At 39.0% G+C, this 24,749-nt stretch overlaps 1 protein-coding gene across 3 annotated transcripts in view; it reads left to right on the forward strand.

The window, feature by feature from the left end:
- The window catches only part of RNF144B (ring finger protein 144B), an 81,318-nt gene that overhangs the window by 331 nt on the left and 56,238 nt on the right, over positions 1–24,749 (forward strand). The window contains exon 2 of one of the 3 annotated variants that reach the window (XM_062618021.1): positions 14,340–14,413. The exons of 1 other annotated variant lie outside the window; for it this stretch is intronic. The gene's annotated coding sequence lies outside the window, so the exon portion shown is untranslated. Of the gene's footprint in view, positions 1–2,011; positions 2,045–14,339; positions 14,414–24,749 lie in introns of those variants that run through there. One more of the 3 variants, XM_062618024.1, reaches the window with a different exon arrangement.

A 24,749-nucleotide genomic window follows, 5' to 3' on the forward strand; every position in this document is an offset into this window, starting at 1 on the left:
TTAAGGTGGCTTGTCAATGGAATACTGAGGAAAGTCCTCTGTAAATGCCAAGAACAGTCTTCATTAAAGTTAAAAGCATTATGTGGCTTTTGAATCTAAAGGTTATAGAATTGCTACTGAAAGCAAGAATCTAAATATGAACAGATAATTGAGTGAAGTAACATAATTTACAAGACAAACTTCTGAAAACTATCTGAGCAATATGTAGTTAAGTTATGGTGGGAATAATAACATGATGAGCATTGCCAAGTGTTCACTGCAAATTTGTGCCAGATATTTTACATTTGTTGACTGCTAAATCCTTTATAATTTTTCACTGTGAGGTTGGTGAGACACTGGACCAGGCTGAAAGGGAATTTGTGGCTGTCAGGGCTTTGAGCAAAGTGGTCTAGTGGAAGCTGTTCGTGCCCATGGCAGGGGAGTTGGAACTAAGTGATCTTTTTAAGGTCCCTTCCAACCCAAACCATTCTATGATGATTCTGTGATAATACCTGTTTTGCAGAGTGTTTCCTAAGGGTGTCCTGCTCACTTCTGACATCCTGCCTTCCCACCCTTTCAGTCCTCACCTGAATGTGTCAGGATTAGCACGCTGTTATGTCATCCACAGGTCTTACCCATTTCTTACCCTTAAGAAGCTTAAAGAGTTGCCCTTGTAAATACAAATTCTCACAAACATGGAGTAGCTGCTGTGACTTGATTTAAGCAGTTTCACTATATTTTGTAAATCTGTGGGCCATGTTTCCTGTTAAGTCTATGCAAAATTCAAAAAAGTTGTAAAGTAATAAGAAACATCAGAGATAGACAGTCAAAACCAAGTAACATTTTCTGTGTGTGAAGGACAAGGCTGTACTCTGTCAGACTGAGCTCTGTATTGGGATTTCTGTTAACAGTCCAGTTACCAAGGCAACGGCTCTGTAAACTCTGCCATGTTGCTCTGCGATACTGAGGTTAAACGTGGCAGAAGGGCTTTCACCAGTGTCTCACACACTGCTCACTGGTCAGTAAGTGCTGGCAGAACTGTTAGGGTTTCTTAGTGAGGTTCCACAAGGACAGGCTCTGGCCCACAGTGAATACTTGCTCCGTTACTGGCCTCCCGCTACTTCGGAGAGAGTTTTGCAATGAATAGCATGCCTACATGCCAGTGAACTGTGTACATGCTTTGCAACTCACACTTTGGAAAAAGAAACTCTGTCAATTCATTTGTGCTTTAAGGTTTGAGTCTGTAAATTTCTACTTGACAGTTCTAGGTTTTGGTACAGTTGGCAATTTATAATTACATATTTTTAAACTCATCATAAATGGAAAACATTTCCAGGGGTATTACTACTTTGCACTAGGACAAGTTTGCATTTGGCTCTTCATTAAAAGTTGGGCTACACAGATAAACTGGTGGTTTTCCACATGCATTGCCTGTCGTTTGTGCAAACCTCTGTTTCAAAAAACACCACACCAAAACCCCAGAAACGAGAAAAAGGAAAACTAGTAGCTTTCTAACAATTTAAGGTGATCTTGGTAATGATTAGTGGACATGACCTGACATAATTTGACATTTTCCAGAAGACAAGAGGCTTTTCTTTTCATAGTAAGCTCCCCCCCACCTCGCCTTGCCGCCCGGTAGCAGCGGCACTCGCCCGGCACCGAGCCCTTCCGCCGCCGCGCTGAGGAAAGGCAACATGAATTTGCCCTTTGTCCGAGGCGCCGCCAGCGCCGCCTGCATTTCCCCCCCGGGCGCGCCGCCTGCAGCGGCCTCAGTGGCCGGGGCACCACCGCCCCCGGCTCGGCCCGGGGCCGCCGATTACCTCCAGTTACCTCTGCCCGCAGCGGCGGGGCGGGTGTGCCGGGGGCATTGGCCCCAGCGCCCCGCTCGTCGGCAGCCGCCTCCGCCAAAGGCAGATGCGTGAGGGAAGAAGGGGGGAGAGCGAGGGAAGGCGGACTGAGGTTCACGGCAGCTCCCCTGGCTGCCCCGGCGCCCTCCCGTCCGTCCGTCGCCGCTGTCCCACCCGCGCCGCCTGCGGAGGGAGCCGCCGCCAGGCCAGGGGCAAAGGTAGGGAACGGCGGGCGCTGAAACTCGGCGGGCGGCAGTAGGGCCGGTGGAGTCTGTAGCGGCTGTCCCGCACTCGCGTGCCGAGCAGTCGCCGGTCGCCCCGGCAGCGGGAGGTGACGCTCTCCGTGCCGGCGACGGTGCGCTTCCAGGGCCGTCGCCTCCAGTTTGTTTCCCGGGCTGTCCGAGGTTGCCCCACGGCACCAACGGGCACCTGCAGCAGCGAGGTAGTGAGCTGAGCGTGCTTCTCTCCCTGCCCGAAGCCAAGCAGGCTTCGGCACCCCTACCTTTCAGGTGCACAGGAGGTGATTGCCGGCTCTGGGCATGTGTGTTAATTGCTTTGTTCTCTGCAAAAGAGGTGAACTTTCCTCACCTTTGGGAATTGTGTGCGGTTCCTTTGGACTCTGGGAGTTTGTGAATGTAGGCTTGCTCCTCCGTTTGCTCCAGAGCTAACAGTGGCAGTGGTATTCAGTGAGGGGCTTCATTTTACATACAAGTAATATTCTGAAGCCTAGTAAAGGCTGATATATATATTCATTTAAGCATGTACTCTGCAATTTAACAGTGGTTTAGCGTATTTTCCCTATACCTTTTCTCTAGGTATGCTTTGTTTCCTATGAGGTGTAAGTGCAACCTTGCAAAAACTTCTAAACCTTAAGAGACTACTACTGTGAAGAAAGTCGTCTTCTTTTCAGATTTCAGCCCTTAGTATTTATTCTGAAATACATAAACTAGACATAGAAACAAATATTGAACAATCCGTAGTTGAAATAATTACATATGTTATATAGAAAAAGAAATCTCAACTACGTTTTTTTAAAGGTTTATACATCTGCTTGCTATATTCAAGCTATTTTAAAATTCTAGGGCCTGCCACGTGAATTCTGTATGAATCGTGTCTTATTTTAAAATGAATGGAATTTCACACTTAAAATATTCATGGCATATTAAAGCAGTATCCATGGTCTGGCACAGACTAACAAAATCCAGAAATTCTGCATGAAAGCAAAGCATTTATCTTCATTTCACCTCTGTGTCCTGGTTTTCTAGGCATTTCTTCTCAGAAATTATGTAGTTATTCATTGTTTGACCCTTACAGGGCTTTAGGTTTAGTGAAGTGTGTTAATGCCAGGTGGCCAAGCTCTGTTCCCAATTACTTCAGACTTTACTCCATGGTAACTCTATTTCTCTTGGAGCTGTTACTCTAGATTTACCTGACTGGATACTAAATATATTCAATAGCTTCTGTCATATTTTGTGACTTTTGTCAGATCAAGCCAGGCTTTTAATACAGGATTTGTATGTAAATTGGATAATGCACAATTTAACTGATTCTCCTCTTCAATAGCACTTGCAGAATTGGAAATATAAATGTAACACATGTTTTTAGTAGAGGCAAGAAACCACAATGCTGTTTTATGTGCCCAAAAGCTACAACCATTCAGTTCAATGACCTTTTTAGTGGAAATTCTGGTATGACAGAGCTAAAAGCCTCAGGGAAACTATTTTATGTGAACACACATAAATAGACTTGCAAAGTCAAGATGAGAAAGACTTCTAAAGTTAAAAAAAGTATTAAAGAATTCCAGTAATGACATTCTGAAATAGAGGCAACTTAAATATAGGAAGCTCCTATTTTCCTTTCTGGTGGCTGGACCTCAGAGGCTTCAGAGATTTCTGCATCTAGCTTCCTCTTAGTGTGAGGAGGAGGGTTCCACCACAGTCTTGAACCCCAAGGAGAGTTACAGGAGGCCTGTGAAGAGCTGAAGGGGTTTGGCATGGAATAGAAGATTTAAGTCAGGTTCTTGGTTTGGTCTTGCTGTATGTTAATGCATCTGTAGGGGGCACTTCGATAAAGTTTTTTTGCAGTGTAAGAACTTAGAAGGACATATTTTAAATTCTCAAAGTCTGTAAAGGGAAAATGCCTCATATTTTTTTTCCTTTTCTTTTTTTTTTTAAATACAAAAGATTTTTATCTGAGTAAGTAGAAATGGATGGAAAAAAACTTGTTTATTATCAATACTTTAAAGTAGAAACATATTTGATAATGCTTATTTGAAGAATCACCTTTGATAGCAGGATCCTTATTTTGAAGAAAACATAGCTAAAGGCCGTTTTTGAATGTGAGACTCAAAGAGCTGTCATATAAGGGGAAAAATTAAGATAAATATTCGGGAGTCTCTGCTGAGCTGCATCCTAATCTGAACGTTATAAAAGAGTAAAAAGTCTGTAATTGTGGATTCTGTCTCTACATTTCTTCATAACATGCTTTTGCATTTATCATTTTTCTTTTATCATTTTTCATGCCTAGAAAACTAGGAAATGGAGAAAAATCAGAAAAAAACTAGAAATGGAGAGCTGTTTTCCATAAATTTCATTGATGTCTCTCATTTAAAGTTTGGAGTATGAGAGATTTGCACTGACATGAATGCATTACATAATTCCAAGAGGTATCCATATGCAATAATGATTAAGAAAAACTATACAAGGAAGAGTGCATTGAGACTGAGAGGTCTGAATCACTCACCCCTTCTTCCAGTGGATGTAGCTGGCTGAAGAAGCCCATCATTTTGGAATGTGCCATTGTATAGTGCAGTCAAATGATGTGGAAAGGTTTGAAAGCTGTGAAACTAATCATTCCTGGCTAGCAGATGTGGATATGGTGATAAAAATTTCTTACTTACAAGAGGCTAAAGACTGCACGTTGGTAATTACCAGATAAAGCAATCCAGTTTGCAGGAATTGTAACAGGTAAATTCCTCATGTTAAAATGTCAGGTGGATGATTTTGCTTGCAACAAGCAGGAGTGTAATTCAAGGGCATTTATTACTTTAGAATGATATAAAGGAATGAAGATGCTGGCATAAGAGTGATTATTGATGTTGCCATGCAAAAGACAATGTGGCTGGATACTTACTGGGGAATGTTATAGTATATTCTTGCAACTTGAGTTCTGCCTAATTTTACTTCTAGGGCTTCCTCCACATTCTTTATGGAGGAAGACCCTGATTTTCAGACACAGGCTGCTCCACTTTTTTTTTTTTTTCAGTTCTTTCTATAGAAGAGAAGCTTGTAGTTGTAGATTTTATTGCTTCTTTAAACAGAAATACTTTTTTTTTCATAGTTCAGTCATTTTCTGATGACCATAACAGAGTAGATTCTGAAATCTTCCCAGTACAGAGTAGTGTATTTATATGTGGATTTTAGAAAACATTTGCTCAAGATGTGTGTTTTACCAAATATTAACTTTTCATATTTGAAAAAGTGGGAAGAATTTTTGATTATGGAAGTAGAAAATAAGTTTCTGGTCCAGTGTGTGTGAATCTAATAGTCACCTCCTGTGTCATCAGAGACAAGCTAGTGAAGGTTTCTGTACCTGGGTTTTGTAGATGTGATACAGAGAAAATACAGGAATATTCTGAAGCTTGCTCAAAAAGGTGAAACACTGTGTGGTGCCTAGTGAATGAAAGCTATGTAAGTTCTCACAATGTTTGGAATTGTATAGAAGTTTTATTTTAAAGTAATTCCTAATGTTGGGCTAAGCCTTCCTGGTCAAAATAACCAAACACGAGAGTATCCATTTACATGGAAATCAGTACCTTAGTTATCCTGTTTATTTTGCAGACAGTATCAAGACACTGTTTTACTTGATGTAAGTCTAAAAATTAGATTGTTTTGTAAAACGCTTTAGTCACAGCAATCCAAATACAAGTCAAAATTATTGCAAGGGTGTCACAGAAGGCAGAATTTGAGTACTCAGCTGCCTGAGGATGAGCGATACCACTTCTGAAATGTGGACATTACACATAGACTTTCCAGGAATAGCATCGTATCGCTGCCCACATGCATCTGTGGGTAGATGGGTGAGCTTTTTCAGAAAATTCACAGGCTAGTTAGGTCATATTCATCCCCTGATTACATATATAACAGTGTAAATACTTGGTGATAGAAGAGCTCAGGAACTAGTTGGAACTAGCTGGAAACTTTTTATTTCTTTGTTTTGCCTTTTCCGCTGTCCTATCCTCTTCTGTTCCCTATACTTCTGTTGTAAATAAATAAATTTCTGTTACTGGAATTCTGGACGTTACCAATCAGTCTCTCTAAGTGAAACAACCTCTAAGATGCCAAATCTGGGCTAGCTGCTCATGTGAAATCAGTTGTTGTTTTTTGACTTCTTCTTCCACTCTCCATTTTATGACTGAGGAATAGCATAGCATGAGTATCATTTAATAGCAGAAATGGAAATAGGCTACAAGTCTGCTGATGCCCATCTGTACTGCCTGGGTAATTGAAAAAACTGGAAATTTACAACATCTTTCCTAAAAGTCAGTAGAAAAGAGCAGCGTAAAATGATCGAATTGTACAGTCCCACAGGACCTTTAATCGCTAACAGGGATAGCTTATCTGGAAATGGTTATGATACCCATTTTGTCTCCTTCAGCGGTTTTGTTGTCTATGGAGCAGCAGCCTCACTGTGCTTTATAGCTTGACCTGTTAAGGTGGAACACCATGTTGTGATTTGTGGCAGAGAGCTATGGGACAGAAAACCAAACATATAGTGTACAAATGTACACTAGATGTACAAATGTATACTAGATGTACAAATGTACATCTAGTATAAGCTATCTCCCTGATTTCACTTTGAAGTACTCTGTGAACATGTATGTACTTCATTATGCATGTTTGCTGGCATGAAAAATATGACAAAATTATTTGCTTCAATTTCTGAGAATAACTTACTGCTTTTTGGGATTTCAGCAAAAACCAACCAAACAGCTGTTACTGTAGATAACCTATTATCAGGGCAAAGGGGTGTTAGTGAGAGTAATATATACAGAGGTCTGATGTCTCCTGTATCCTTGCTCCGCACTTTTAGGCACATTGTCAGTTGATTTTAAGGAAGATCTTGAAATGCAAAACTAACTTGAAAATTGTTATTCTTACAATGTGTTGATTAAGATCATGCTTTTTTTAGGCCTGTGTTGAATAAATGTCTCACTTTACTCTTATTAATGATCCAGTATACACAGAGCGGTGTATAACTCCAATAATTTAAAAGGATTTAAAATTGGTAAAATAGATCTTGGGCTTGTTCATACTCTACAAAAGTTTCTGGGGTGCCTCAGATATTACTCTTTCCAGCTCTTATAAAAATAGTTTCACAAAACACTTTAAACTTTATTTCTGGTTACAGAACCTTTGTTGTTGCAAGCATTTGTTGTACTTCTTCAGTTTGCAAGAAGATGATACAGCATAGGAAATTTCAAGAGAAATATCCTACCTTCTCTGAGTAATTATTGTGTAAATAAACTGAATCTCTTTAATTTTGGCAAAAATGTGAACTGTCAAACTTGGCAAAATCCTATGATTCTATGAAATTGTTTGCTGCTTTTTAGAACAGAACATGTATGGTGGATGGAAGTGTCCCTGTGGAACAGGATACATGTTTTTTAAGCATTTGTTCCTGATACGGCAGGTTAATAAATGAAAATTAGACAGAAGTAGAGCTCACACAATATAATGCTGGTGCCTTGGATTCAGTTGAGAGTTGTTTGTTTTTTTTTTAAATAAGTTATGGTCTTATTACAGTAGGTGGTAGGCTGTAGAAGCCTGCTAGATTAGAAGTTATGTAAGAATTTTCACCAGCATCTTGTCTCTGAGTGTTGTCTTTGCATCATCGTAACTCAATGAAATATTCTTCTTTAATGATCAGGTTTTAGTCCAGAGGTTAACTTTCTTGGAAAGCTCATGGGAAAATCCTCTGCCTGGTTTTGATTAAAAAAAAAAAAAAAAAATCAACAACAAACATACATATAAAAAATTATGTACTTTTCCCATTTGAAATGTAGCTGAGGAACGAGTCTGCTATTATAGAAACACAGCTATACAATTTGAGAGTTTCAGCTTGGCCATTTCTCACTGAGTGTTTAATTACATTGGAAATAAAAGATTGAACAAATATTTTAAAATCTGGTGTCTGTTCCTAGTTTCTTCTTGGTTGCTTTATGCTGTTTGTTTTTTGAAAGACTTGTACCCTGGTTGCTGCCATGTGGTGAGGCTTGTCCTGCTGTGCTTTTAAACTGCCATAGATCGACATGAATTAACATGATACACTTGCCACTGCCTTTCGTGGGATGAGGCTTCCCTGGATGCTTAGTTAGGCCTTAAGGGAAATGCTTATACCCACTATGTAATGCAGCTTTTATTATTCATGAGAATTAGACTTTTGGGTGGTGGATTTGCCGCATTAATTACAAGATCCTTGATCACACTTGAGCTTTGTAACCTGAACACTCTGGTAAACTGGAAGCAGTTGACTCTCACCTCTCAGAAATAGGTCCTGAAACCCTAATGCTATAAATACCTATGAGAGTGGTTACCTGATTTGCCTACTCAAATAAAGATGGCATATTCACATACCTAAAGGTTTCTACAGTTACGTGCAGGGTTATAGACTTTAATAATGTGACATAGCTGATACCTCTGAGAAGCTGAGATAGTTGTAAGCTTTATAGAAAATTGTAATATTATTAGATATGCTTGTTCTATAAAACTCCCTATTTTGGTCTTGAAAAGTAAGCATTTCCTAAGCATTAAAAATTTACTTAATTTTGATTTAACTACTCAAAGTTGTTCCACTGTTGTAAAGGAGTTCTGAATGAAGCTACTCTGAGAAAAGTCTTTTTTTGCCCACAGTAAATTGCCACCTCATGTATCCCGCCACTGAAGCCAGCTGCAGGAGTATGCGGGCTGAGTGATACAGTTGCAGAATTTCTGCATGTCACTGCTGACATGTAAATGTCAATTCAGTTTGTAACTTTAAGCCTCTGTCTAATCTGCTCCGGGCTTTGCAGATACTAAAAGTAAAGCAGGATCTAGCATTAACTATAGAAGTTAAGACTTATTAAGACAAATGCCATGGTGCTCACCAGAGTAGGAATTTAGTTAGGTCATGGCTAAAATGGATAGGTATGTCATTTTCTTATTTTCTGTGCTTAAGAGGTGACTTGCCAAGGAAGAATGTGGCCTGCAGTATGCATCAGAATGATCATTATTACAGAGGGAGGTATAATACATGTTTCTTTCACAGAAATCTGAGTGCTCTTAGATTACATCTGTTTTTGTATGGGTAACTGCCTATGCAATTATCCTTTAGAAAATACATTCACCTCGAGTTTTGACCAAAAAGTTTTGCTTGTCTCTTCAGAGTAGTTTATACTTTTAAACTCTCTTAAAAAAAAAAAAAGAAAAGATGTGTGACCTTACTTGGCATAGAAGGTCACATATCTTGGCTTTCCGTCTGGTTAAGTAATTCAGTTTAAAAGCGAGCTAAGCAACATAGCCATTTTTGTGAGTGTCTTACAAAAATACTTGCTTGAAATGCTTTCACTTAACACTTCTTCACAGCTACCTTTCTGCCCAATGCTAAACTCAGCCCTCTGTCTTGACTGCGTTTTGTGCTTCAGAAAATATGAATAGATGTTTCTGGGCTTGCATACATAGGAACATTCAGTAAAAAATATTCCACATTAACTGCATGGGCACTCTGGAATATTAATTTGAGCCAACTTCCAAAGTGTATTAATTAGATCACATTCAAATCTCTTATGGATACATTTATTTGGAAGTGACGTTTGTTTGTTTAGCTGACTTCTGAAGTAAATTAAACAAAAACATTTCATTGTCACTTTTAAACTCTATTTATGGTTAACTAATACATTTTAAAAGCTTATTCAGATTAATCTTCCTGAAGGTTCTGCCTAATAAAGCCTGCTAAGTTTTGTTAAGGGTGATTGATGAGGTTATGTTGCCTAGTTCTCTGTTCTGCTCCTCTTAGGCTGCTGGACAGAGTAGCAGAACAGCATGTAGACTTGCTGTGCAGGCAGGGTGGTTCACGAATGGCACTTCATGCAAACTTATGTTCAGAGAAAGCAAGCACAGTGGACTGCAAACTGGGGAGTCATAAAGCACAGACAGATTGCTTACTGTGCTGCAGCAATGGCCATCTTCGGCAGAAAGTGAGGCAGGCAGCAAAAAGTGGTGATGTCTTCAGTGATCCCTAACATCTTCAATTGCAGGATTTCCTGGAAATCTGCAAAACATGAAGGCATTAAGTTAAACTGTTTGTGTGTGTATATATATATATATATATATATACACATACATATATATATAGTTTCTGTTTTCCTGACACTGAAGGTGTGTCTTCAAAGAGAAGTTGCCATGGAGTAAGGCAGGATGTGCACACCATCTTTTGCTCCTGTTTTGGCTATAATTGAATATTCTTGTTGAATGTGAAGTACTTCATTATCCTGGAGCATTCAACTCATTGCACATGGAAGGTGTTATTGAGCATTTGAATTTATTCTGTAAATTCATACCCTCAAATAATACAGAGTAGCTCCTTTGTGTAGATAAGCTGTAAGAGTCCTTTTACTGTGACACAAGGCCATGTATCCTTGAATATTTTTCCACACTCTTCCAGCAGTACAAAAGTATGCTTCTCATGTTGTGGCTGTCCCTGATGCCAGAGATACTCATGCAGTGAGGCCATCCTGCAGAAACTGTGTGCAAGAGGAAACTTTGAATGCAGTTAGTGGTGGGATAAGGTGCTCTTCCTTTTCTGGAATTATGATTAAATTTGGTACAGATTGATTTGGATGAGCATATGGAATCTTTCTCGTTTATGTGGTTCTAGCTAGGAACACTGACTCCTTTTCAAACATTGTGTGTAGTAATGCATGTTAAACTCCTTTATAACATCTAAGTAGTTACACATCGCTTTTTCTCTTGTAACTTAGTCCCAACAATCTGGAATTTGGCTGGTAGTAACCAGCAAAAAGCCCCAGAATATGCCCCCTTAAATAAAATACTGCCTTTTGACTGATGAAACAGATCACATTCTTTGGCCTGGGCTCTGCTCCTGACCTCAGAAAAACAGTCCTGAAAATGAATTAAATCAGGTTTTTTGGAAGTGTTACTATGTGTTTGTTTTTCCTTTCTGTTGAGGATACCTAGGTTTGTGCCTGGGGTTCTTCTGTCAAGGCTAGTATAAGTATTGTTCATAGACTTGTAATCATTTATATTTTGTCTCTTTTTCATTTCACAGTATATTATGACTTTAAAAACTTTATTTTTTTTTTTTAATGCAGGTTTTTTTCCCTACTGCCACTCTCTACCTTTGCAGAGCTGAGAATTGGCCCATTTTGCCCTTCTGTGTTGCATTATATTCTGGCAACTGTTGTGTAATATGTAAGCATGTATATATTTGTTTATGACAATTTGCATTTTCACAAACTTTTGAAAGAGTCCAAGATATTTTAAAATGCAAGTGTATAAGTTGTTTTTAAAATTCTGTATTGCCATGAGGGACAATGCTCTAAGTGCCAGAAAATAAAACTGCACTTGTCTGGTCCATGAAGAGCTGCAGGAGCCCCTGGATGTATGCTCAGAACAGCGTTACTGGACCAGGGGGACCACTGCTGGTTAGAGGTGGGCACTCCATCTGCCTCTGAAGGTCTAAGATTTTGGCTGCCAGTTTTTTGGTGGTTTACTATTATCTGCTCTAAAATGCTGAATTTTAATGTCTCTTATAACACTCTAATTCTGTATCATCCTGCCAGTTTCCTGTGTGAGGTCTGTGAAGGACTAGTGGCTCCACAACTGAAAGTGAACATTGTATACCAGGGCTACAAGCTGGTTTTGCCAGGGAGGATGGTGGCAGTAGCCTATGCTGCCATTGTGCAGCAGGTCCCTGCTTTGGTCTTGGTCTGGGTTGCACAGAATTTGAAGTAGCTTCAATTTCAACTGGGAGTTCAGTTCACACCTGCTGTTATAAAAAACCTTGACTTTATATGAAACAGTCATAAAATTTTTATTGTCTGACTTTTATTTCACCTGAAATGGGTTGAAAGAATCTTGGGTAAGTATTTAAATCTGCTCCTCTTCTGGCACGTAAGGTTTAGGGATATTTTAAGAGATCAGTGTAAAATCTTATGAGATCTGTAAACCTTTTTGATTGGAGAACAAGAATGTGTTGATTTCTGACATCTCTCTTGAGAAGTGGAAAAGAAAAATTGATTACTAATCAAAGATTGATGTATGTAATAGAAAGTATGAAGTTACATCTTGCAAATGGTTCCTGTTGAAGGTACTTTTGAAAGACAAAGGCAGAAGTAACTTCTGTAAATACAGAATTACAGTTCTCTTTAAAGCATATGTAGAAGATGCATATTTGTGGTTTTCAGTTTTTGGATGGAGAAAACATGCATGCTTAAGTTAACTTCTGCAGAGCCACCTCTCAACAGGCATCTGTAGTACATGTATTTTCCTTACTTTGACTTTTTTTTTTTTTTTTTTTTTTTTAAGGAGGAGAGGCAAGCCTATTGAATAAATTTGGTTTATAATATTGTGTCTGTCTTAGGGGATAGAATAGTTGACAGTTTTGGTCTATGTCAGGGTGAAAATGAAACTTCGTGTTTGTGACAATTGACTTAATAGCAGCTGTCAAACATGATTTCAAGTCATGGGAAGTATTTGAAAATGTTCCTGTCAAATAATGGCATGCTCAGTTCATTCCTGACCTTGGAAATCAGTGCTTGTTTTAACAAAATATTCCTCTGGCATCTATAGTCTCTGTAAAGTAGGACCAGTAGGGTTCTTGAAAATTAATCTGTATTATCATTAATATAATAAAACAATCCAATCCCCTGTGTCAGAGCATCATAGTTAATTTGTTCTGGTGTCAGTCTGCTTTCTTTCATGCTGCTTTTTCATTTTCTAATAGAGGTTACCTGAAGAGGGACCTCATAACTGAACAGTGAGAATGTTACATGGAGAAGTTACATGTTACATGTATATGTTACATAATAGTAAAGTAACAGTGAATTTCCTTTGGGAAAACAAGGTTTTCTTCTTTGGTACCATTGTTCCTCATAAAATCATATGTGCTTTGGCCTTGTGGTTAATGACCTCAGCAGAGTAATTTTGTAGACTTAAAATGACTGCAGGTTTTTATGTATTTTCCTTTTGCTTATTATTCCTTGACAATTTTATTGATATTGATGGAAAACATAAATTTCATTTACATTTAGATAAGCAACTTGTGCTAATGCTAGGAAGTTACAAACAATTCTAAAGCTTTTATACCAGTGCTCTATAACTGAGGTCAGCAAATTGACGTTTTCATTCCATACTTAAAATAATTCACACAAAAATAGTCTTTCCAATCCCCAGAGTAAGAATCCTGTTAAGTAAACCTGTGAAAGTTAAGACTGTGTCACATAGTCTATGTTCTTCCTAATGGAAAAGTGAGCAGGTAGTTACTAAATGGCATTTTATATGCCTAACCTGCTTAATAGAGCTCAGACAAAAGCTAATGTTATGCCTCATAATCCCATTATTTTAGTAGTGTTTCTGATTGTACATAATATATCATTAGGCTATAGCAAATATAAAGGGACACTGGAATGACAGTCTTGCACATCTTGAGGATGAGTATCAGTCTTGAAGGAGGGGATTTTTTTGCTATCAAACTTTATTCTCAAAACTTTTGCACAGGCTTTCTAGAAATCAGGTTACAGAAGTTAATATTATTTGTTCAAGTATTTAATATATTTGCTTTTATTTCACTGAAGGGTTTCATGTCTTGTTCTTTCTCAATTGCAGCCATGCAGTGGATATAAAAAACTACTATGAATTATGAAAGAAGCAGAAATAAAATGTCAGAATACTTTGGTATTTATTGCATTATCTCCCAAAAGAAAAAGCTTTGATGTAGCTGAAGAGTTGCCTCTTGCTGAGAGCAAGAATTCTACAGGAAAAAATGGTTGAGAATCTTGGTTAAATTCACCTTTAAGAGCTGCATCAAAGCTAATTGAACCAGTGTAACCACTTGGTCCATACAAGTTATGCATTTATAGTTTAAAGAACATTCCAAGTTTTGTCTTTGCTGCCACATTATCCTCTAGGCTACACTCCATACTCCTGGCATAGGTGTTAGAGGTACCATGTCCTAGACAATTTTGAATGCATAGCAGAGTCTAGGAGAATTGTATGAGCTGAAGTAAACTCATAATCTACTGAGAAAGTTTTTTCTCCAGTAGTGGCAGTGTTATATCCAACTCTGCCAAGGCCAAAGTCTTCTCTGCTTCTGTAAACACTAGATAGATTTTCAGATAAATTATATGTGTGTGTAGTTTATTCATTTTTTTTCTTGGTTTGGGGGTTTGTTTGGAGGGGGACAACATTGGGGTTTTTGTTTTGGTTTGTTTTTTTTTGTTTTGTTTTGTTTTGAAAGGTGCCTGAAGAGCCTGGGTGTGGAGTTTCACATGATGCTGCTTGGACAATGTAAGGAATAACTCTCTGACATGTGTTTGTAAGTACACAAGTAATTTCTTAAATGCTAAATGCAGAGAATATACTCTTCTTTCTTGTCTGGATCATGACTGCAGTTGACGAAATACTTTCCAAGGCATAACCAATGATAGCTTCCTGACGTTATGATGAGGAAAGAAAGTTAGTTACAATCTTATACTGACTTAATTCTGATATTACAGGTACTTGGATAAAAACCAGTTTCCCCTTAAAAAAAAGGGACCACTAATTCTGTGATACCTGGCAACCACCATTTACTGGGTAATCTGTAGTGCTTGTTAGTGGTGTGGGCTGGAAGATTAAATAGCAAGTGTACTGGTAAACATTTTAAGGAACATGAACTCAAGGTGTTGGAGATTACAGAGTAGATCAAATCAGACTGCTTTATGATTCTATCTGTGGAAAACTATACTCACCCTGCATTGTCTAATTCTTGGGAGCCCATTTAAAGGAAGGATTGTTAATCCATGCAAAGGTAATGAAGAGACATTTTACATTTGAATCATGGAGACTGTGTAGGGTTGTGGACTGATTCATGCTCAGATAGGCACCTTTCTTTAGCTCAGACAAGGCCTGGATGTAGTCTTCCATCACAAGATGCAAGGCCAATCCAGAGAAGAAAATAAGTGTAGAGTTTAAGGGGCAGGAATTGTTCAGAAGGCTAAAAGCTTTAGGTCAAGATTTTCTGAAGACTTGGTTCATTCTTAGGTGCCCATGTAAGTAAGGTGTTTCCCTGGACCCATCAGTTCATCCAAAACAACTGTGAAGATGGAATGCTTCTGAAAAACTGATTCACCTCCTCAATCTTTTATTAGTGGGTAGGGAACTCAAAGGCATGTAACCCATGGTAGCACTGTGGCATATTGTGGTTTGTAGTTTATCTCCACAGGCAGTTTTGTTGACCCAGATTAGGGGATTAGGGAGTGGGGCGTGTTAATGAGTAAGAAATCTTTAGCTAATGTTGCCTTTTCCCGACATCATGGCCTAAAGATTTTTTTTGCAGTTCATTACTTAAATTGGAACAAGGTGGTCCATCAAGAACTGGACAGAACCTCTTTTCTCTCTGTAGTAGAATACCTCTTTGGAGATTATTGCAGTTTGATTTATTAGTCACTGACTTTCAGTAGTGGTGAGTCAGTGAGAGAGATGGTTCATTTTGACGACTGCAGCCTCTTTTTCTGTATATAAATGAATATATATCAATGAATATTATTAATGGTTGGCTGAACTGTTTAAACCCGCAAGTCCTTTAAAATTATACAGAGAGTAATATAGAAATAGTCTCCTGATAAACAATTTCAACTATGGGATTTAAGTTATCTTCTTCATGCAGATATATCACCCAGTGACTAACTAGCTAGAGGTGTTTGACAGAGCTACTAGGTAGAGATTTGCAAGGAAGTTTCTTAGTCATTTGAAATAGTTTATTATGTGTGCAGTAAGTGAACACTAGAGGGCTCTTTAGACTAATGCAAAATAATACAATGTCATGTTAATAATTGAGGATGAGTCTAAGGCATTTCCTTATCTTGAGTTAAATAGTCAAAGCCATACTTTTTATTAGAATAGTGTAACACACTCCTTTTAAAGGAGCAATGAATCAGTATCTTTGAAAGAAGTGAAGTATAACCTTTTGTTATGTAGCAAGTATTTGAGTTTTTGAGAAGTGGGGCCTTTAAACCTAGCAGGCTTAAATTTTTTATACATTTTTCTGATTAGCAGGTAAGATTTTTTTTTCATGTTCCCATTCCAAGTGGTTTATTTTAAGGTAACTGCATGGTTTATATTTCTTTCTGCTTGTATGTCCACCTTTAAATTTCTTTCCTTACTTGGTATTTAATTTATAGTAGCTATTGTATCATGCTGTATACACAATTATTGTATGCCGAGGTGAATGTAAAATGTCACTCTGCTTGTTTGAAAATGTTTCTCAATCACTTCATACCTGCTTTTAAAAAAAGGGTCAAACTTTTATTTTGTGGATGTCAAGAATGATTCTTAGCTGGTGTGAATTTCTAGTGCAGCTGAGAAAGGCTTTGTCATCTTACACTGACTGAAATTCAGACTCTGTGTGTGTTTATACCAGTGTTAACTGATACTATTGGCAGGAGGTGGCGGGGGAAGAAGGGAGCTGCAAAACCTGCTCTATATTGATGGGAAAAACTGTAAAATAGGACCACTCTATAAGCTGTAGGGGAGCAGTGATCTTCATGGTCTCAGTTTACACAGTGTTTGTAATCAGATATATTTTTTTTCATGCATCCTCTTGTTTTTTCCTTGTAAAGTTGTTCTTGTGCATAATTTGTTCTAGCGTTTTCAATGACACTGTGGTGTTGTAGAAGATAATTGATATTAGAGAAAGGAAGAGACATTTCAAATTGAATTAGTTATTATGGTACCCAATTTACATCACTCTAGGCAGCATAATTTTATATTGTCAGAGGGAAGCCTGAAATTAGGCACCAAAATTAATACTACTGTGCATTGAAATGTAAAGCTTTTGCATACACACAAACGTAGACACTCGTTTCAGGAAGAGTTTGTGGAGAACAATGCGTAGGTTGCTTGTTTAGAAAAATGAAGGGCACTTTTTTTCCCTACAGCAAGTCAATCATTGAAGAAGCAAATGAGACTTGAAAGAGAGGTTGAGAAGTAGTTGTTTCATGGGACCAGTGTCCTAGAAACCGGCGGTGATTTTTCAGTGTTAAATAATATTGGCAGCAGCTGAGTAATTTTACTTGAGGGACTTTCTTTGGCTGTCAAATACTCCCCATTTTCTTGGATTTTCCTGGCCTGCTGTACTGTTTCCAGTCACAGGTACATGCAGCTTATTTTTAGCCCATAGTGTGGTTGTTCTGGACAAAACATTCAGCCTCCAAGTGGAATTTTTTGAAGGAGGCTTGTAGTGGAAGTAATGGTGTAGTGGTCGCAAGAGCAGGAACTCTGTTTCAGCTGTTTCAAGATTGGGAGGAGACATTTCCATTTGACTTTTTCTTTCAGATTCCTGAGACTTCATGACTCAAAATATACATTATCCAAAAGGAGGATATGGATTTACAAGGAAGAATTAAACTGGTCAGGGAAGATCCTGGCTGATGGTGAGTGAAGTGTTAACTGACCAGAACAGCCTGCAAAGAGAGCAGGGAAAGAACACTGGTGGTCCAATTTTTAACTGTCTCTCCTCCAAGTCCCATCAAGATCACATTATTGTTCTTGCATGCCAGAAGCTCCTGAGGGAAGTGGGAGGAAAGCAATGTATGGAGAAATGTATGTAAGGGCGATGGGAGGGGAATTAGTGTGCTTTGCCTGCCAGGGAGAGAGATGAGGAAAGCACATACAGTGCTGAAAAGCAGTAGGCAGAGGGGCTTGCTGTACAAGGTCAGACTGGGAGAAGGAGGGTGGGAGGTTTAGAGGGGAAGGGGAAAACCTACTACAGGCCCAAAGCATGCCTGACTGCTGCTAAACCTTCTCCAGGCCTCTTTCAGGTCCTCACCCTTACTCCCCTACAGTCCAATAACTTCGCCATTTACCATAACCGCCCTCCCAGCACCTCTACCCCACCTATACCCTTGCTCTGCAGCTGTTCCCAAGTTCATATTGCTGGCTCAGAGATGAGGACAAAATTACTTAGTTTCTTCCCATACTTGGGGCAGTAACAGTAGTTTTGCCCGTCTTGCTGAGGAGCTTTGAAGGGATTCCATGGAGGACAGCATAGCTCTTCCTGAACACTGCTGATGTTATACCTGACAATTAGCAGAATCAAAGTAATTTCAGTTTTCTTTGAGGATGAATGCATTGCATATGTATGTGTGGTTTAGTTTTCTGCGTGCATACAAATTAGAGCTATGGACATTACACTTCATTAAAATGTCTTCTGGACACTATATGGCCAAAGGTGCTATTCAGCTATTCAGACTAGGGCACGTCCAGCTGCTATATTTCTACTTTTCCTCACTAATGAAGCACGATGCATGTGGTGACTTAGATTAGAAAATGACAGGCTTGGATGTCTCAGCTGCTGCTTCTAGCTATCATAGAACCAAAATAGCATGGGCTGCAGCACAGTTCATAAAGCTTACAAAACACACTTGGCTAGTGAAAATGCCAGTCAGGTAGCAAATATTTTGGCAAGGAGAAGGTTCCTTTGATATAATCAGAAGGTTATCCCCTGAATACAGCCTAGGATTTAAGGAGGACCTGTGCTGGCACTAAGCTGAACAGACCAAATGCTCAGTGAAAAGAACATAATACATTTCAAAATTTTTTCAGTCTCTGGTGTCATGGTTAGTTCTGTCTGACTAGGCTTTGTTTGATTACACAGTGTTGTCATTTTGGAAAGCTTGAGCTCATTTGTTAACTCTACTCAGTTCTTGCTAGTGTGAATAAATAGATACAGTTCCTACTTGAAATAATGTATTTTTATATTTTTAGCTTTGGCAGTTCTAGGTTTCAGAGCAAGATTCAGATAATTGCCAAGAATTGCAGCATTTCAGGAGGAAGCTAAATTGTGCCAAGCAGAGTCAGGAAAGATGAATGTATTTCACATTATTAGAAGATAAAGGCTTATGTTTAGAAAAGTCACATAATTCTAAAAAGCTTAACTTGTCTGAGGATAAATAATGAACTAGTGCCATTAGTTACTAAAATTGATACAAGGCTCTTTCAAGGAGAGTATATTTGTTCTGCATTACATAAATTCTGAAACAAAAGTTGGTTGTAGACAAGGAACATTTGACAACATTTCTGTTAAAAACATTTTTTAAAATAATTAGATGTATCATTTTGACATTTGGTAAATCATAAAAAATTTACACAAAGCTTAATCATCAACAACAAGCCAGAAATTAAAAGCACATTCAGAGCTCTTTCTGATGAAAGAAATTCAACTGGGGGCCTTAACAAATGTGGGGAATCCTCTTTCATGTGTAGTATTATTTGCCTCAATGCCTCTTGTAATTTAAAACCATTTATATTAATACTGTCCTTCAAAGGCATGGCTTTTTCTAGAGGGATAGGTAATGTGTTCCTGGGTTGTAGAGAGGGGATGAAAGAAGAGAAAGAGAAGAAAGCGCATATAGGCATCGTATTAGGTCATCATATTAGGCCCTGACTTCTGCCAGTAGAAACTGGTAGTACCAGTCCAAAACCAATTCCTGTTTCTTTGTATACTGGTAAGGGTGGAAATACTGCAGAGGTCTGATGTTCTATGGCTTTGATAAAGTTTATGAAACCTGCAGGTTCTCTACTAAGCAACAGTAAATAGTGCCAATCCCTTTTCTTAGCAATGCAACTTATTGACAATCTAAGAAAATGGGTGTTGGCCACTATAATCACAGCTAAATACTTTCTATGATAGATACGTAGATGTGTTTCTCTCTATCCATTATCTAAAGTTGATGTCTCCCAGATTTCATCCAAGTAGTTCAGCTGGAAGTGGAAAATTTTATGTGGGTGACGGTAAAAACTAACCTTTACTCAATACAAAGCATACAGCCATGCTGTCTAAACCCAGCATAGCCACAACTGGGTCCCCATTTTTCCACTCCTGCCTTTGATTTCATTTTCAAAGGACAGCCTGTGCAAAAGAGTCCCAAAGACAGGCTGGATGGAGCTGTAAGCTCACCCCCAAGTATCCATATTGGTTTTACTGAGCCCGTACTTTTTCAGATTGCATGTTTCCACCACAGAGGAAATTTTGCTTTAGGCTCAATGACACAGTTTAAAAATAAAACCGCAAAAGCTATTTGACTGCTATTGAGATCCCTCTCATAACACAACAGCCAAATCCATGTTAAATCTCTTGCTGATATCACTGATTTCTCAGAGGTAGAGGAAACTGAAAAACTTGCCACAAGCCCATGTTTTTTATTTTTTAGGAATTGCATAGTGCATCCTGTTCTGTCATAGCAAAGCCTTTCTGTAGGTGGAAGATGAGACTGAGGACCTCAGTCTGGAGGCAGCAGTACTAATATTTTGAGATGGTTTCTTAAAGGCTTTTATAAAATGCATAGAACACAGCAACTGGCTGTTTTTTCTCTTTTGAGTTAACTTTGTAAATAAGCTTACAGAAATGGAAGTTGCGCAATGAAAAATAATTGTACCAGGACATTTTTGAAAGGTGAATTTTCTGATACCTCTGGCATGCTGATGTGTTTCCTGAAAAGGAGTGCCAAGCACCATCCCAGTAGCCTTTGGAAGAGACTTGATTGTTAGCTTCTGAAGAGAACACAGTGTATGCAATGACCCTATTTGTTTGTCCATCTTCTCTCCAAGTGATGTTGGGACTTGCTGCCCAACTTAGAGTGGTTTTTGCCAGACTGGAGGAGACAGAGCTTAGGTCTAATTCATTCTGTTCAACTGCTGCTGGTCATGGTTGTAGCACTATGCTGGCAGGAGCTGGATGGAAGAGGGAGGGCGAGGGTGGTAACTGTAGGAAGAGAGAAGGTGTAGAGAAGAGGTGATGGAGGGAGGACACTGAGAAGGAGAGCTGTATGTGTGATGGAGAAGCTCAGGTATTGTGTGAGTAATGACTGCTGTGAGGGAGCTTAGGGAATACAGATGTGCTACACTGGAGGGCTCAGGGACTGTATTATACTGTAAGTGCTAAATGTAGGACATAATTCCATAGGAAACCAGGCTTCATTTTTCCTGCTGCTCCCAGGGTGACTTACAGAATGCTAGGCATGCTTTGATGTATGGCTGTATACTAACTAAACTTTCAGTGAATGGTTCGATGACCGAGTACTTTCTTTTGTTCCAAAGATACATTTTCATTTCCACAGAAAATGGAATTATTGAGGGCCTGCTGTGGATAGAAAGCCTATAATTTATCGGGGAGCTGCACCAGTAGGCCTGTCAAATCTGCCTAATCCATTGGCATTAGCATTGAACAGACAAAATGCTGAAAGCATACCTAAACCCACTGGTGATATAAAAGTGCCTACAGCTAAATAGATTTTTTGTTTCTCGAGATTTATAGTTCACATATGTTTACTATCCAACAAACTAAATTCAACTGAATAATATTACTGTAACTTAGTTAAAGCTTTCTGTTGACAATATAAGTCATGAGGGCAAAGCTAGATTCCCTTTTACATGTCTGTAGAATATTGATAGAAAAATATAGCTTTCTGTGTTCATATTTCTTCACAGTAGCATGAAAGAAAGCACAGGCAGTAGTTTTACTGAAAGGGAACTTTAAAATCAAGACTGGTATGTACTTGCATCAGAGAGAGAACTTAAAAATCAAGCCTGATGTACACCTGGGAAGAGCCACCGTTTCAGAGGGGATGGAGAGAATCGTCTTTGGTCCTCATCTGCAACTTCTCTGGCAGAAGGAGTGAGAGAAGTTTAGTAAGCAAGCTACAATCATTCTGGCAACCTGCACCCCCCCCCAAAGGTAAACTCTATTTTGGCGCACTGTTTTGTGCTCTGAATCTCAAAGGTATTTATCCCACAAGTGAGCAGTTGGGAACACCAGTAACTTCTTTCTCCAGCAGTGTCTATTTGATTCAGTTAATGAAGATCCTTATGAACTTGTTTGGTGGAGTCTGAAGAGATAATGTTAAACCCTGTGATAGCTGGGTAATAGTAATAATCGCACATCTTTTCAGACATTATACCTCTTTTACATGGCAGTGTGTTTTTCTTCAATCTCTTGCTGCCAGACACTATCCAGTTTTCACAACAGCTCTTAATTTGCACTCTCTCATCAGTGTTTTTTGGTTCTTTATTGTGGTAGTTCTGACTAGGTAGTCTCCTATTTTACTGACTTTTCCCTTTTGAAGTTAGAGGAAATATTAAATATGAACAGTGTTTTAAAGTATTTATTTTGTTCTTGAAGGGCCACTGAATAACTGGTCAGACCTGGTTTTTAGGTGACCTTAGCATGTTCATTTAGCTCAGTAGCTTTTTGAAAGAGATGAGGTACAGGAGCAGAGGGCTCTTCATCACTTTTTTTGTCCGCTTGGAAAGCCTATTGGAAATTCCCATGCATTGTTAGTGTGCATTACTGATTTTGCCTTTACAGAAGTTGAAAAGCTGATTAGCAACCATCAGATCAGTTTTGTGCACGATACTAAGACAAAAAACGTAATTGTATGGTCACAGTACATAGCATATGTACTGGACTAAAGGTTGTCTAGTACTTCAAATGTTGATAGCATACTGTGTGAGCCTTTTAACTTTCAGGCTAGATCCTGCTTTCAGCTGTTGCTAGTTTTACGGTAGTTTTATCCAATGTGGGGCAGTTTTCCTGTGGAGCAGTCTACAAATGTTGCATGTCCCAGAAAAGGTCGAAGATCTGCAGAGAACGCAGATGGACTGCACCAGTGTTCTTGTAGATGGTGTCAGTAGGGGTGGAAAGGGCTGAAAAAAAGAAGTAAGAGGACAGCTTGTTTGGTTTGGGTGAGCTGGGAAATAGAGAAATTGTTCTCACTTCAAAAGAGGGGGTGGAAATGAAGGAGGAGGTCTGGAGTCTGTGACACTTCTCAAAGGCAAAAAGCTTTCCCAGAGTCTAAAACATGGCAAGGCAATGCTCAAGAGGAGATCTGAGCTTCAGGAGAGTGGATAGCCCTTTTCCACATGTTAGGTTTCAGCTGCTCTGCCAGGTAGTGCTCTGCCACTTGGCTCAAGGCAGGCTTGATAGAGGTAACATTCATGAGGATTAAATGGACTTTGAAAAGGAGAAATGTGTCTAGCCAAAGACAGGTTGTTTATCCCTTGCAGATTGTGTTAGCAGGGTTTGGGACTTTGTATTGGAGGAAAGGTGCAGCTCTGTGTGACTCTGCAAGGGGGCTGAGTTGGGATCAGCAGCCTCTCTTTCTTGCCACTGCCAACCCCAGTGGCAGACAGATAGACAAAAGCTTTGTAATAAAATAAGGTGATTGAAAAACACTTGAATTCAACTGATGGCTTTTGGGTCTGGAAAAGCATTCTGCTGAATTCATAAAATGTGCTTGAAAAGTTTTTTTTTTTTTTTTTTTTAAGTGATGAAATGGGCAGTTCTGGAAATCGTGAAAGGAAATGTGTGGTTTGGTTGTTAGTGTTTCTCGGGCATTAGGTGTTACCATTGGCCAACCTGTGATGGTGACTGTGGCTCTTCAGCTGTGGCTGTTCCATTTCCTACACTGGCCTGTAGCTCATGCCAAGTGCCCTGTCTCCCAGAGCCCGCCAGCAGGGAGGATTGCTGCTTCTTCTCTCTACATTTCAGGTTCTCCAGAGGGCATTGCTGCTCCCTTGTCTTCTGTCAATGATGTCAGCCTTGCTCATGTTGTTAATGATCCTTTATGTGCCCCCTCCCCCAAAAAAAAAACAAAAGCACCTTGCCTTATTATTCATAAGGGAAACATCTTCTCTTCCTTCAGCTTCTTCACTTCCTCTGTGACTTACACCTGTGGCTAGCCAACAGTGATGACTAGTTAATATTGGTCAAGAATTGCAGTTATTTATTTTCTTGATGAGGAAGAAAGGAGACTGAAGAAGAAATGTCAAATTTTCTAAATAATTTAGTTGTATACAAAGGTAGCTTCTTCCAGTCACACTTTTCCTGCCTTTTCTTCTTTTGTTGTTTCAATAACTGTTCCTTGTTCCCTCTGATTGCAGCTGAGGCTATGAATTCTTTTTGACAGTGCAGCTTTCTGTGGTTTTGGGTGATGCCCTGCAGGACTACAGTTTGAAGTAGGATGCAGAAAATCTGTAAGATAAAATGTAATTGGGACCTGGCTAGTTAATTAATTCAGCTCACAGTCCCACAAAATACAGCCTCTTACAATTACTTTCATTCTAATACTAGAAATGTTAGCAGTTAGGAATTATAAAGTAGGTATTTCCTAAAGGATTAGCCTTATGATAATCCTATGCCCACATTAATGACAAGCATAAAAATACCATGGTCATGCATATTGAATTTCCAGTAAAACAGGAACTAAGTTATATATACTAACAAAAATGTCGGTTCAACACATTTCACACAAAAGCCTTTAAGGCAAAACCAAGATCAAACACACTGGAGCATGTTTTATGTTTCTATATATAGTAAAAGTCATAAACTACTGTCATATTCACAGTGGGATATTTGGGATTTTGCTGAGTGAGACTATTTGGAAGAAAAGGTGAAAAGATTTAGAAATTTAGAGTAGATTTAGCCAGTTTCAGACATGTAGCACAGGGATGACCGATCAGGAGGTTTTAAGAACTGCCTACCAAAGTCTTTGTGTGGCTGAGATTACAAGACATACATGGCATACATTGAAAAGTTAAAGAGAAGAAGGTGAGAAGTTGGAAGGAAGACCTTGGGGAGAGATTCAGAAATGAGAGGTATCAGTGGCACCTC

The sequence above is a fragment of the Pezoporus occidentalis genome, unplaced genomic scaffold, assembly GCF_034315485.1.
Source record: "Pezoporus occidentalis ecotype Australia unplaced genomic scaffold, CSIRO_AGI_Poc_V1 ctg2, whole genome shotgun sequence".
NCBI lineage: Eukaryota > Metazoa > Chordata > Aves > Psittaciformes > Psittacidae > Pezoporus > Pezoporus occidentalis.